Genomic DNA, 14335 nt, shown 5'->3' on the forward strand with positions numbered 1-14335 from the left:
AAAGAAAATGCATCATGGAAAAGTTAATTCTGCTTGGCTAGGGAGGAGGGAATCACGTGAGCCAGTGTACGAGGATACTGAGTCAAGAATGAGAGTGATTGGCCGGAGTCTGAGGATGGTTACAAATGAAGTTTCAGGAAGGACCTCATATGACAAGCTGAAGAACTGGGACTGTATTCAGTAGGCATTAATTCTGTGCACAGAAAGTGACCCTGTGAAGTCTGGTTTTAAAAATCAGAAGAATAGATGCTTTCCTAAAGGCTCATGAAGCAGAATCAATGGGAGAAGAGACCACGATGTTCAGGAGAAACTGTGAAGACAGACCAGAGGGATGGTAGTAAGAAGAGAGAGGAGGGGTCACATATGGGGTGCAGCATGTTTTCAAACTGAAACCCAAAGGAGAGACAGAAGGTCCAAAGACCCAGAAGAGAAGAAAATACCAGATCCTGGTGTAGGAGAAGGGAGGAGCGCCCAGGTTACGGTGACAGGAGGGAGGACATCTTTTCCTCACACGTGAAGGAAGCAGGGAAGGAGGGGGAAGGAGAAAGGCCATCCTGTTGCATGGAGTACGGGAAATTCACTGCCATTTGTCTTTCTGGGAAAGGGAGAGAGGCTGTGGAAAGCACACTAGGTATGAAACCACCTTTGCAACCTGGGAAAGGGAGCAAATGAGAGACAGGTAAAAGAGCTATTCAACAGCTTCAGGATCCAGTTAGACCAATACATCATGTGTTGGTGATGGCTCTCATCAACACGTTTATTCGACTTTTACCAATAGTGCTTTGGGCTCATCTCTTCATTCATTATTAATCAAATCATGTCCTTAATGGGCACTGAAAAATACCCAGGGAGGAAAATCTAATTTCCTTCCCCCGGCCCTCAAAACCTGTGATATAGCTCTCAATCCATCCTTCTATCTTCACCTTCTTTGCAGTTCCCTCTTCAGAATTCAGAAACCCAAATGCCTTTGGGTCCTGGACCTGTGTCCTGGAAAGTGAAGAGGAAGTGTTCAGGCAGCAGTGTGGTGAGCCTATGGCTCAAGTGCTTTCTATCTTCTGAAATGCTCCAAGAGGCCAACAGATTACATTCGCACAATCTGATGTTTGAGGGGCTCTACCTTTATTTTTAGGGGGTTTATCTTCCAAAATTTTATGCAGGATAAATCCGGCCACCTTCGAACAGACTTATCAATTAAACTGATTCAAAGATAAGAGTTCCTTCTCATTTCTTCTTTGTACTGACCTCCATGTTTATTTTCTATATTGCTCACTTGAATTTATAAGAGGCTATCTTTCACCATGTACAGGTCAAAATATGAGCTTTGGATTAGACAGCACTGGTTTAAAATCCTGACTTTGCTACTCTGGGCTTACATGACATTAGAAAAGCTATTTAAGTTCTTTGAGCCTTATTTTCTTCATGTATAAAACGGGAATAAGAATATCAACATTACAGTGTTGTTATAAGGATACAATTCAACAGTATGTGCAAAATGCTAGCTGTAGCACCTGGCATATAAACACTCAAATATTTTTCTAAAGTATGTGGTTTTCCCACAACATGATGATAATTTATGGAAGGGCAAGAGTCACATCTTCTGAATTCTTTATATCCTGAGTAACTAGGGAAATACCTTTGGAATTTGTAATGTTAAATACTTAAGAGGTGGGATGATACTTAATAATCATTACCAAAAAATGCATCAGACAAGGCAAAGTTTTGGTGGGTTGGAGAAATTAAAGCTGACTGGTAGGTGTTAGAATGTTAATTAGAGAACTGAGCTACTCTCCTTACACAATGAAAGCAAAACCAACATACATAAACTAACATGTATATGTGCATGTGTCTATGTGGACCCATGTATTTATATAGTTCTTTACTTCTTGCAAAGTGCTTTGCCTTACACAAAGTGCTTTGTATGGAGTCCATACAGCTACAAAGCAACAGTAATAAGAGCTAATGCCAACTTTCTAAGCTACATGTCATGGTTACATTTTAGAGAAAAGGAAACCCAAGGCTCAGAGACGTTAAACGGACTTGGCCAAGGTCACAGGCAGTGAACACTCAGTGAACAGCCACCTTCACAGCGCTTCACAGTCTTTCTCTAATATTTTATTACTACCAAAGATATGGAGCTTGTCAAGAGTATTCTTAACATGGAACAGCAACACTGTCCTACAGTTAATATGGGACTCAAAGAATTTCTATAAAGAGAACCTCCATGGGGGACATGGGAGTTTGAACACAATGCCTTAAAAAGATGCTGGCCAAGACCTCTTCAAGACAGTTGCTGTTTATCAAAGTAGTTCCACAGGATCTTAAATAGAATCAGCTCCCCATGTGTGGGCTTCAGTTTCCTCCATCACTAACATATTTCAACAGACTCATCACCATAACCAATGCCTTCCAAAGAAGAAAACCATTGGTTCACTTAGCTGATGGCCTCTAAAATTCTAATCTCCAGTCCCCTAATAAGATCTCCTCCAGAGATTCTGCACTTGTAATCCTGGGCTCCATAAGAATGGGAAGGAACTCTGACTTAACAGGAAGGGTGTCCGTGGTATGTTAATTTCCATATAGTAAATGGGAGCAAAACCACAGGAAGGGTGTCTCCAATAATGCAATTTGAGCCCATGCTTTCCAGAAACATAGTAAACACAAATGAAAGAAACTGACGCAGTAATCAACACAGTCATCAGTAAACAAATAAAAACACTAAAAAAGGAATCAAATGGAAACAAGATCCAAAACCAAATAGGGACTTCTCAGAACACACCACACCTAATTGCCTTAATTTCTCTCACAGAGTAAAAAGCTCAGCATTCAAAATATAAACAGAGGATTCAGACCTTTGGTCATATTTGATTTAGTCCAATGTGACATTCTCATAGGGGACAACAGAAGTAGAATCTTTAGAGGAAACCAAGGGAAAACTGGATTTGATTGAAGGTGAAGAAGATGAAGTACATCACTAGAATACCTTCACTCTGCTCCTCCAATTTGCATGGCCACCTACTGGACTTTTCCTCAGAATGGGTCTTCTGCTCTCCCTTAGCAATGTGGCCAAGCTTTGAGCATTTTCTGGCAATCGGAAAGGCATGTGACCTTGTACAAATCAGTTTAGCTCTGGGACTGTCTGTTCTCATGAAGACAGGAGACAAGAGGAGGTCCCTTTCAGTCAGATCATATTGAACCAATGATGCTGGGTTTTTCTCTCTCACTCTAATGGGGTCAATGGGAACTATCTCCATTAGCATAGTATTTCGTGCATAGTGGTAGTCACTAAACATTTATCAATTAACTATAGATAGACCCATAATGATGATCAGAGGCAATTTTTATTGACCTCAGTAGAATGTGTGAGGTACTCTTCTAAGTATTTTCCACATTTTAACTTCTTAATCCTCCCTAAAGCTGGTATGATAGGTCCTGCTGAGGTAAATGGTCAGCTCCTCTATATACTTTGAGTGACCCACTGAACCCTGAGCACCTCGCTCCTCACCTATAACAGATTGCAAGATTGTTGACAGCTTCTTATTCTTTAACACTGGGTGGTTCCAGACAGAGTTCTAGGCTCTTTACAGCCAACTGCTCATAATATTCACTCAAATAAGACAGCATCCAGCACACAGAAAGCCTCCAAGAAATAATGTCTTATTAAAGATGTCAAGGTTTTCTAATAGAGGACTGCTGCATAATTCAATTCTTCCTGGTTCTAATCCTCTGATCTATGAAACAAATTGTTCATTTGGTGGGAACTTCCACTATGAACCTGCCAAATATTATCACTAATATTAAATATACTCTGCATTTAGAATATCAATAAATGTGCCCTTGGAACTGTAGCTTCTTTATGTTAGACTGTAAAGTGGTGGTATTCTGTGATGAAAATGGGAGAAATTAAAATGATGTATGTTTTTCTGAAAGCATCATTTATTACATTTTTAAATATTGAGAGTTTTTTGGGGGATTCTAAAATGGTGAGTCACTTTTAATTCAAAATTAATAAAAAATACAAAGGTGGCAATCCTATGTCATTAAAAAAAATATCTTCTACAGTTTAACTCATCTGTGAGTTCTAAGTCTTGGCTGCACTGATGTAGACTCACAGTAGCAGAATCTCAAGCTGCCAAGAGAGTTGTTCTTTTGTTGGTAGTAATCATCCAACCGAACTGGTAAAACTATGCCTTTCTTTATAAGAATGTTTTAGTGTCTTCTGATTATTCTTTCAGTTAAAAATTGTAAAAGGTGAATTTTCAAACTTTATCTTTTAATGGAGAACTATCTATGTTGCAGATAGATGAATATAAAACCTTATCTATCCATCCATCCATCCATCCATCCATCCATCTTTAATATAAATGATCCAAAAGCCAGGATGGAAATACGTAGGATAACATTTTCATTTTTTCACTGTCAAACCAGTATGCTATTTAAAATTTTGGGAAAATCAAACCTTACAAAATCTTTATTGATATATAATTTATATAAATTCCACACATTTGAAATACAAAATAGATGATTTTTTTTTTTTTTTTTTTTTTTTTTTTTGTGGTACTGGGGCTCAAATTCAGGGCCTTGTGCTTGCAAGGCAAGCACTCTACCAGCTGAGCTATCTCCCCAGCCCCAAAATAGATGATTTTTGACAAAGTTATAAAATATTTTCATCACCATACAAAGTTCCCTGCTCAATCTCCCTTCCATCCCCTACTCCCTTCAATCATGGATCCGACTACATCACTGTGTACTATGCTCACCTGTTTAGAATTTCATATTAGAATTCCATGGTATGTGCTTTGATGCATTTGCTTCACCCAGCACGATGTAAGATTCATTCACATCATGTACATTGGTCATTGATTTGTTTTATTACTGAGTAGTGGTTTTAGGGTGGATGTACCATAAATTATCTATTTCCTGTTGATGGACGTAAGTGGAATAGGAAGCTGCCTATTCTAAGTAAAGTTCTTTTGAGTATTGGTCAACTAGGACTTTTATGAGCTGTTTTCCTTTCTCTGGAGGGAAATACCTCAGAGTAGAATTGCAGGATCATCTCTTAAGGTTGTGATGAACTTTATAACAAACCTAAAGTTCTTCAATTAGGTGACAGCATATCATGCTCATGACAATGAGTTCTATTGTCTTTTGTATCACAACCACACCAAAGTTTGATATTGCCTGGTATTTGAACTGAAGTCATTCTATGGGTATAATGTGGTATCTCATTGTGGTTTTATTTGCATTGTCCTTAAGACTGAAATATTGCTGACCATATTATTATGAGATTATTACCCATTCTTATATCTTTTTTGTAAAGGATTGGTTCAGATCTTTTGAACATTATTATTGGGTTATCTGCTTTCTTGTGTTTTAAATATTCTTTTATATTTTACTTCCATTACTAGTTCTCAATTCCTTAATTCTTTCTTTTCTTTCCTTCCTTCCTTCCTTCTCCTTTCCTCTTCTCTCTCTCCTCTCTCTCTTTCTCTCCCTCTCTCCCTCTCTCCCCCCTCCCTCTCTTCTGGTCTAGGTCCTTTTATTTTCTTAATGAATTCTTTGAAGAAAAGAAGGTTTTAATTTTGAAAAACACTAATTTTCTATTTTCTTTTAAAGTTTGTACTTTGGGGGTTTGTCTAACAAATCTTTGCCTATCCTCAAGGTTCTGAAGCTTTTCTCTTTACCTTTCTTTAAGAAATTTCTAAGATGAGTTCAGATTAAATTTTGTATAAAGTATGATATAGGGCTAGACAATGTACATTTATTCAGCTATTCTGGCACCATTTATTGAAAAGAATACTCTTTCTTCTGTTGAATTTCTTTGCTATCATTAAAAAAAATTGCAAATATGTGTGGGTCTATTTTTAGAACTTCTATTGATTTTTGATTTAGATTTTTTTCTAGTATATTGTCCTAGGATATTGTCCTAGTAACTGTAGTTCCATAGTAAGTTTTGAGATCAGGTGGGTAAGTCCTCAAACATTTTTCTTTTTCTAAACTATTTTTGCTATTCTTTAAAGTTCTTTAAAGTTTCTTTAAAGTTCCAAATAAATTTTGGAATTAATGTGTTCAGTTCTTTAAAAAGAAAAACACTGCTGGAATTTTGGTTGAGACTGAAGTAGATATAAATGTCATTGAGTGACAGAACATGATTTTGATGTTGACTCTTAACTCACAAACACAGTATATCTCACTGTGTATTCAGAGTTTCAATGTCTCTCAGCAATGTTTTGCAGTTTTGTGGGTAGTCTAGCACATATTTTATTTAGGTTTTATATATTAACCTTGTATTCTGTGTGATGCTAAATTAAATCATTAGTTCTTATAGATTTGTTTTCTTGAGTTATTTGTCTCCTTGGTATATCTTAATGTTTTTCATATAAACAAAGATGTCATGTAAGGGGGTAAAAAGAAAGATTTAACTTCTTCTTTTCCAGTCTTCATGGCTTTAATTATTTTTCTTGCTTTATCTCAGAGTTAGAATCTTCAGCACAATATTTAATAGAAAGGAAAGTTGCTGTGCTTGCCTTGTTCTGAATCGTAGAAGAAAAACATTTCATTTTTCATCACTAAGGATGGTGTTAGCTATGGGTTTTATTATAGATGCTCTTTAGCAAGAGTTTTTATTTCTCGTTTCCCAAGAGGCTTTATCATGGATAAATATTGCATTTTGTCAAATGCTTTTTTTGCCTCTATTGAGAAGAATGCATATTCTGCTTTTGGATAAAGTGTTCTATAAATGTCAATTAGGTCAAGTTGATTGATAATGTTATTTGGGTCATCTATATCCTTACTGATTTCCTCCTTTCTTTCTAATGAACTAAGGAAAGTAATACTGAAGTTTACAATTATAATGATGAATTTATTTACTTGTTCTTTGAATTCTACCAGTGTTTGCCCCATGTATTTTGATACTCTGTTTTAAGGTACACAAATCTAGGGTCTTCTTGAAGAATTTACCACTGAATCATTCTATAATGTCTTTTTTTTGGGGGGTGGGTGGGTACCAGGGATTGAACTCAGAGGTACTCGGCTAGTGAGCCACATCCTCAGTCCTAATTTATATTTAATTTAGAGGTGGGGTCTCAGTGAGTTACTTCGTGCCTTACTTTTTGCAGAGGCTGACTTTGAACTTGAGATCCTCCTGCCTCAGCTTCCCCAGCTGCTGGGATTACAGGCATGAGTCACTGCATCTGGTCATCTTTTTCTATTTTACTTTTCCTTATTCTAAAGACTGCTTTGCTTCAACTTCATTTTTCTGTGGTAACATGGTATATCTCTCTCTAACACTTTATTTTTAACCTGAATCTTTATATTTAAAGTATGTTTCTTCATACCTGTAATTCCAGAAGCTCATTAAGACCCTGTCTCTAAATAAAAGACAAAATAGGTCTGAGGATGTGCTCAGTGGTCAAGTGCTCCTGAGTTCAATCTCTGGTAATCCCCCCAAAAGTATGTTTCTTATAGATAGCATATGAATAGGTTTTCTTCCCGCCAATATGATGATCTCTTTAAACTAGCATATCAAGATTATTCAAAGGTAATTATTGATATAGTTGGACTAAAATCTACCATCTTTATTAATTTTTACTCATAGATTTTTCCCTGACTTATCTAATTTTAACCAAGCATTTGATACAATTTCATCTTATCTTCCAATTTCTTAACATTTCATCTGTATTTCCCTTTAAAAAGTTTTTTTTAGTGGTTATCCTAGAGTTAACGTATGTTTTTCAAGTAATCTAAGGGGAAAGTACTGGGGAATGATATTGACCAAATTATATTCTTATAAACTGTGTGCATGTATGTGTACAAATATGTAACACCAATCCCACCATTATGTACAACTATAACCTACCAATAAAAATGGGATAAAAATCTGATTTCTCTTAGGATTTCATCTGTCTTTTTTGAGAAGTGGGTTGTTTTAACATGATATGCCTAGGTGTGAATGTTTGGGTATTTATTTTACTTGATGTTCTCTGCACTTTTTGGATATGTCGTTTAATATCTGTCATTATTACTGAAAGTATTTTTTCTGCTCTCCATTCTCTTCCTGGTATTCTAATAATGCATATGTCACATTTCTTAATATGTTCTAGTTACTGGATATTTTGCTCTGTGTTTTCATTCATTTTCGCCTTTGTATTTGATTTTGAACAGCACCAAAAGTAGTAGAAGACAGGAAATAGTTAAACTCAGAGCTGAAATCAATGAAATTGAAACAAAAGAAACAATACAAAAAATTGACAAAATAAATAGTTGGTTCTTCGAAAAAATAAACAAAATTGATAAACCTTTAGCCACACTAACAAAGAGAAGACGAGAGAAAACCCAAATCACTAAAATTCGGAATGAACAAGGAAATATCACAACAGACAGGATGGAAATACAAAACATAATTAGAAGCTATTTTGAAAATCTATACTCCAACAAAATAGAAAATTTCGAAGACATCAACAGGTTTCTAGAGACATATGAATTGCCTAAACTGAATGAGGAGGACATAAACAATTTAAATAGACCAATTTCAAGTACTGAAATAGAAGAAGTCATCAAAAGCCTACCAACAAAGAAAAGTCCGGGACCAGATGGGTTCTCAGCCGAGTTCTACAAAACCTTTAAGGAAGAGCTCATTCCAATACTTCTCAAAGTATTCCATAAAATAGAAGAGGAGGGAACCCTCCGAAACTCATTCTATGAAGCCAATATCACACTGATACCTAAACCAGACAGAGACTCATCAAGGAAAGAAAATTTCAGACCAATATCCTTAATGAACATCGACGCAAAAATTCTCAACAAAATTTTAGCAAATCGCATACAAAAACATATTAAAAAGATAGTGCACCATGATCAAGTGGGTTTCATCCCAGGGATGCAAGGTTGGTTCAACATCAGGAAATCAATAAACGTAATTCACCATATTAATAGATTTTGGGCAATTACAACAGATCTATCTTTAAGTCCACTGATTCCTTCCTTGGGTGTCTTAAGTCTACCAATGATCCCATTGAAGGGACTCTGTTCTTGCATAGGTTCTTAGGTTGTTTTAATTTACAGCATTTTCTTTTGGTCTTTTATGTTTCCATTTCTTTGCTTACATTATTTATCAGTTCTTGTATATAGTTTGCTTTTTACATTAGAGCCTTTAATATACTAAATTAAACATAGTTATTTTAACTTTCATTTCTGACAAATCCAGTATCAATGTCATAGTTAAAACTAACTAGTTTTGTTGATTGATTTGTCTCTTTAGGCTGATTTTCTTTTTTTTTTTTTTTTTTTTTTTTTGTGCCTCTTGTCATGCCTTACAAATTTTTTAGTGAAAGCTGGACATTTACCTAGCAATAGAAAACTGTATTAATTAGGTGTTTATCATAAGGACATATGCTCCCCTGGCCAAGAGATGAGCTGCTTTGTTTGTGACAGTCATAGGCTGTAAGACATTTCAAATCTTCTGGGCCTGATTTTCTATCACCTCTTGGCTTTGGTTCTTCCTTTTGCACTGCTCCTCAGACAGAATCTGTACCTTCAGGCTCTCTCAGTCATAACTTACTGCTGTGACTACTCTAGCCTATTAGAGTAACTTTAGATCATGGAGCAAGGATATTTTTAACTGATATCCCAGTCCTTTAGGGGATCAGTATCTCTGGAATGTCTCTTGAATAGCATTTCAGTTTATCCTATAGAAGTAGAGCTTTACTTTTGTCTCTTGCCCCTTCCTTACTTCCCATTCCCAGGGTATCTCCTAAAAGCCCTCTCAGCTGTTGATTATAGTATGTAAGCATGTATGTATTCTGTAAGCTGGATTACAGAAAACTGTAAAAATATAAATACAAATACAAAAGTCAAGGAATTTTAGGCCTATGTTGATGAGTGATATTGGTCTATACCATACTATTCTTTATATCTTTGACAGGTTTTGGTATCAGGGTTATTGTGATCTAATAAAATGAAACTGGAAATATCCTCCTTTTCCTCTACTTCTTGAAAGAATTTGTGACAATTAGTATTAATTCCTTCTTGAGTGTTTGAATTCACTAGAAAAGGCTTCTGGGCTTAGAGGTTTTTTTTGTTGTTGTTGTTGTTGTTTTTCTTTTGTTTTGTTTTGTTAGTTAGTTCATTTGAAAGAGATGTGGCCACTTAGATTTTCTATCCTTTTTGAGGCCATTTTAAGTTGTGCTTTTTGAGAAATCTGTTCATTTCATACAAGCTAGTAAGTATACTCACATAAACTTGTTCATAATATTTTCTAATTTTTTAATGTATGTAAAAAAATTAGTAATGACCTACCTTCTTTCTTGATAAAATCTCCCTCTTTTTTTCTTGTTCTATCTAGCCAGCCATTCATCAATTTTACTGATCTTATTAACCCTGCTTCACCTTTGTAAAATTTTCTCTACTGCTCATGTTTTCTTTGGTTTAACTGTTAAATTCATTAATTCTTTCCTTCTACTCACTTTGTAAAAAGTGTGTTCATTCTTTTCTAATTTCTATGATGAAAATTTAATTTACTGATATCAATTATATCTTTTTCAATATAACATTTAATGCTATAATTTTCCTCTAAGTTCTGCTATAGATGCACCATACAAATGTTTGAAAAATATGATTCTAGTATTCAGCTCAAAACATTTTCTAATTACTTTTGTGATTTTCTTTTTCTCCATTCATGTAGTCACTTGGATATATGTTAAGTTTTTAAGTATTTGGGAATTTCTCGATATCTTGTATGATTTCTAATTTAATCCTGTCAGAGAATGTTTACCCTGTAAGAGGCCAGATTTTTTTTGAAACTTATTTAGCTATGCCTGGCAATATAATATATCAGGTTAAAAAATTCTCAAGAACTTGAAAAGAGTGTCTATTCTGAAGTTGCTGGGTGTAATTTTCTGCTTGAACTGAGGTAGGGGTGATATTATATTTTTAAACAAATGAATTGACTATGATTCATAAATGAATTGAATAGAAATAGGCTGGTCAAGGGTTAGGATGGAAATGCTGAGTGAGAAGAGAGGAAGTCAGCACATTTAGAGGGAAGACAAGAAGATCAATGTAATGGAGGAAACAATTATCCAGAGGATACAGGGGATGCCTGGCTAAAGAAGAGTGAGAAAAAGTTTGTAGAAGAATGTCTTCTGAAGCATAGAGAAGGTAGAGGGTTAGAACTTTTAGGGAAATCCAATTGGACTGCCTCTATCTGCTCAATGTAGAAGAAGGAAGGAATCTACTAGAGACAAAGGAAGAACTTGAAAGGCAGCATTTTGGGATATCTGATCGACAGTCCACTGGGATGAAGGAAAGGACTGGACAATGGTGCCATGGTTCCTCAGAGGCCTGGCAAAAAGAATCTATCATGGTGGCAGTCATCTGTGGCTTTCCTGGGCAGTGGACCTAGGAGTATATTTCAATTAAACCTCAGTATGAACCTGCTAATCATTTTCAACTATCAACTTAATGTGTGATAAATCCAACCATAAGGCTTATCCCCAGACTTGTGGGATCGCAGACCTAATCCAAAATGAGAATTAAGGAGGATTTTCTGTAGGAGCTGGGATCTAAACCCAAGTTGAAGGAAAATTGGGATTATCTAGGTTAATGGCTAGGTTGGAGGATGGTAGAGAGAGTATGGCATTTGAGAGCCCTCAAAGCTGTTAATAGGCCTGCTGCTGAGAGGAGACGGGAGGAAAGGAAACAAAACACCATGACCTCCAGCTCCAGCACAGAAGTTCAGAACACAGAGCAGAAAAGGAGGGTGCTTTTTAACTATGAATGCTTGAGGTGCTTCAGCTGAGCTGGCCCACCATGCAGCAGGAATGCTGGAAGGCTCAGATAGGCAGACATCTGGTTGAACTCCTGAGGGATATCCAGATTAGGGGTAGAGATGGGGTGGGGGAGGGTTTCCACCGACTAATGCCCCTGGACACTCTCCTGCCCTCCCTGGGCTCAGCTCAGTCCCATGTTCTGTCCCCTCTAGGGACTCATGTATCTTGATTTAGTTGCTTATGTCACGAACTGAACGAGTGCCCTGGTGTGCCAGCAACTAGGATGCTTGACTCCGAGAGGAAATATTCTTAGCAAATCCTTTTGTCTAAAGAACTAAATGTCATTCTCTGAAAAGCTTCATCAGGAATGAAGTGGGCACCGACATCCATTTTCCTAAGTCCTGCGTTTATTTCTCAATGAAAGGAATATTTTTTTATTGACCCTGTAGAACTTTGGATGGCACTCACTGCCCTTTCCAACATTCAGAAGCCTCTCCTCCAGAAACCATCCAGAAAACCCCATTTGGCACCCTCCATTTAAGAACACTGAGAGATATTTTTTCAAAAAGTAAGTTATCGGAAGTAGAAATTTAGGAAGCTTTCCAACAAAATGGATTCAAAACAAAGAAGAAAGGCTATTATTGGAAAATGAACTTATGAGAAATAACTCAGGCCCTAATCCTGTCAGGAACTTTACTATGCAGATCTAAAATAAAGCTGGAGGCTTCGTACAAAGCACAGAGCAGTTCGCGTGAAAGAGAAATGGCAAGAAGTACAAAGATATAGAAAAGTAGAACACAACATCCAGAGGGAAAAGCAATGAAGACGAGAAAATGTGCAGAGGAGGCACCGCGGTAGTTAAATCCATTCCCATTGTATTTGGTTACACTGGATTCTACTAAGTAGAATTCTCATAGGTACATCACATAGAGTAATTATTCTACTCCTTTTGACACTTGTTAACTACACACCCCATTGGTCTCTATGGGGAACTCTCACCATAATAAAAGACTGAGAAGACAATAGCAGAAGGATCAAGGGGTACAAAAGCTCAGAAAAAATCAGCACTGAATGGAACAACGTTATGTTAGCAAATGCACAGAGCCACATTCCAAAGGGCTGAAAGAGACAAAGTGGTTTCCCTTTATTCAATAGCATTAAGTAGAACTGGCAAATTTCAGGGTGCTACTTCTCAGTGGAATAATTTTAAAAGGGGAAAGGTACAAACGGCAACGGTTGAAAGACAAAAAAGGAGCGGAGGTATTCATCTATTTTGTAGGAGATCATTTAGAAATATGACAAATCAATATGGGCTGTTTATAGGGGATACGCATAGGATAACTGTTCCTGCAGACGTCTGAAGGATACCCACTGTTGTTCCATGAAGCAGATCCAAGGAAACCCTTTACACATTCAAGGTAGCTTTTAAAAAATATTTTATATTCTCAGGAGTTCTAAGTACTTCACCCATGAAAATAACTCTTTTAAGTTAGCAGGGGAAAGAGCCCTTCACAGATGGAGGATTTGAAGGAAAGGGAGTGGAGGGGACTTAGCCATAGGAAGAATACCAGGCACAGCTAGGGGCTGAAATCTCCTCAAACCTGAAAAGATTCTTAACTGTGCATAAAAGAGAATCTGAAAGTTGCCTGTGAGCTTTCACCTGGTCCCAGTAGAGCTTCCTCATCAGCATTCTGGGCCAGGCCTCAGAAAGCTGGGGAAAGAATCTTGCAAGCACAGGAAAATAGACAAATTTCTTTCCTTCAAATCTAATCTGATGATTTAAATCTATATATCCTATTGCCTCTCTGGTATTCTAACCATCGTACTCCTTTGAAAGAATGCTTCTGCAGAGTTAACATACGTAGCCTCTCTTCTGATTAAACACATCTGCCACAAAATAGCAGGTGTTTTCTGGACACAATGAAATAATAAGAAATTCTAATGGGAAATTTACAAAAGGTTTTGAACACTGGGTGGATTAAAACATATCTGGGGGTGGGGGAGGAATTTGTTTTGAATTTAAAGCCCTTCAAACAAAAGCATAAGAAAAATGTTAATGTAGTGGAAATGTTTGTAAAAACATAAATACAACAATGTTTTTTAAACTACCAAGGTTAATTTTCAAAAAAGGTTAAAATGATGGTCCTCATACAAATGAATGTGCGATTAAGATTTAGATTTAACTCACTAATGAGGAAACTGGTAAGATGTTACAACTAGTTTAAGAGAGAATCCAAACAGCAGACACAATTAAAGATCTGGGAGGCTGAAATTAATCTGCAAATGGAGGTAAGCCCACTTCTTCTGCAGTGCCTAGGAAAGTCATCTAAACCTCTGTGGAACAGAATTTACATGTCAATAGTCAAGAATTTTGTTGTAGTATAGTTTCTCCTTTTCCACAGGGCATATGTTCCAAGACTCTGCTGTAGCTGCCTGAAACCACAGATGGTACCAAACCCTATATATAGCATGTTTTTTCCTACATATATATACTTAGGATGAAGTTTAATTTATAGTTACAGTACGAGATCAACAGCAATAATGGATAGAACAGAACAATTATAACTGTG

At 36.5% G+C, this 14335-nt stretch overlaps 1 protein-coding gene across 2 annotated transcripts in view; it reads right to left on the reverse strand.

The window, feature by feature from the left end:
- SAMD12 (sterile alpha motif domain containing 12) overlaps nucleotides 1-14335 on the reverse strand; it is a 406706-nt gene that overhangs the window by 224090 nt on the left and 168281 nt on the right. The window lies entirely within an intron of this gene.

This window comes from Sciurus vulgaris, assembly GCF_902686455.1.
Source record: "Sciurus vulgaris genome assembly, chromosome: 1".
Classification (NCBI taxonomy): domain Eukaryota; kingdom Metazoa; phylum Chordata; class Mammalia; order Rodentia; family Sciuridae; genus Sciurus; species Sciurus vulgaris.